The sequence below is a fragment of the Fukomys damarensis genome, unplaced genomic scaffold (assembly GCF_012274545.1).
Source record: "Fukomys damarensis isolate Sample0158 unplaced genomic scaffold, DMR_v1.0_HiC HiC_scaffold_16, whole genome shotgun sequence".
Taxonomy (NCBI): Eukaryota; Metazoa; Chordata; class Mammalia; order Rodentia; family Bathyergidae; genus Fukomys; species Fukomys damarensis.
The window spans coordinates 102,963,523-102,965,113 of NW_022900928.1; the positions used below are offsets into that span (position 1 = coordinate 102,963,523).

The window sequence follows — 1,591 nt, forward strand, 5'->3', positions numbered from 1 at the left end:
ATTCTAAATATCAAGTCAATAATGCTGTGGTTTTTTGTTGTTGTTTTTGCAGTACTGGACCTTGTGCTTCAGAGGCAGGCGGTGGCACCACTGAGCTAAATCCCTGGCAATAATGCTGTTTTGATGCCGTCCCGTTTTTAAATTAAATTAAATTTTATTTTACTTTTCTGGTAGGACTGAGGACTGCCTGAATCTAAGTCTTTGTCCCTAATAGGCAAGTGATCAGCTACTGAGCTATTTCCTAGGTATATTTATTTATTGTTGACACCAAATTGCCCAGGCTGACATCGAACTTGCAATCCTGTCAGACTTCTGAGTAGCTGTGATTTATAGGTATATGCTACTGTGCCCAGTTTAATGATGTTATTTTTCATCTCTGTTTTCTTTTTAATTGTCATTACTTTCTGGTTTTAGTAGTTATACAGAGGGCTTCACTTTGGCTAATCTGTACATAAAAAAAAAACTCTGTTCAGGCATATAAGGTACTTGGTCATCTCCACCACCCCTTCCCATTTCCTCCTTCATTCTCCCTCTCCTTGTTCCTGTCTTTTTTTTTTTTTTTTTTTTTTTTGGTAGCAGATATGGAATTCGGGACCTTGCGCTTGTATTTGTGAGGCAGGGGGCAGAACCACTGAGCTAAATCCCTGGTCTTCTTTTCCAACAGGCCTTCTTACACTTAGGTCACCTCACTCTGTTTTTTAGACTCCACATATGAGAAAAAAGTGCAATATTTGTCTATTTGGCTTTCTCACTTACCGTGATGATTTCCAATTCTATCCATGATTTCATTCTTCTTTGAGGCTAATACTCCATATATAAAGACTTCATTTATCTGTTCATCTGTTGATAGGCACCTAGGCTGATTCCATACATTAGCTAATTGTGAAATGGGCCTCAATAAACATGGGTATGCAGGTTTCTTTACAGTACTCTGACTTTAATTCTTTTAGAAATATACTGAGGAGTAGTACAGGTGGATTAAATGGTATATCTATTTTTAATGTTTCAAAAAACCTCCATCCTGATTTCCATAGCAGCTGTACTAAAAAAAAAAAAAACAGAATTGTTCATAAATGTGCATATCATTCTTATGCAAAGCCCAGGCTAATTTTCTCTGTATCTTTCCAAGTTTAGTATGTTTGCTACTAAAGCAAGATTAACTCCTTGTTTTTTAATCTTTCTGTTGAATCAGGTGTGTGATTTTTACCCTGCTGTTTCCTCAAGGTGTGGGGCTGGAACTAGAGCCACGCATGTTCAACAAGCTGCTTCCTCTGAGCTGTGCTCCTCGCATCCTGTCACTGTGAGCTTTATATTTAGGAATATATTCATTTACACTATTTCATCATCAGCTTACTTCTTGATAACATTTCTATACAGTACACTGAAACTACTTCTGTTTTTATGTTATTGAAATGTGTATGCTTAGAATAATTTTTTTCCATGTACTTTTTAAAATGCGTTTCATTTTAGTCATCACATTTTTATCTTTACCCTATCAAACTTTCCATTTTAAGTACTGCCATAATGAGCTATCTTTTGTAGCCATGATTTCTGTGAATTTTGATTTGTCTCTCTGACACAGCCAAAACAT

At 36.2% G+C, this 1,591-nt stretch overlaps 1 non-coding gene across 1 annotated transcript; it reads right to left on the reverse strand.

Moving 5' to 3' along the window:
* Positions 1–1,051: 1,051 nt before the first annotated feature.
* Positions 1,052–1,154, reverse strand: LOC117286428. Its single transcript, XR_004517599.1, has one exon. It is a non-coding gene; the product is annotated as a U6 spliceosomal RNA (small nuclear RNA).
* Between the last annotated feature and the right edge of the window lie 437 nt (positions 1,155–1,591).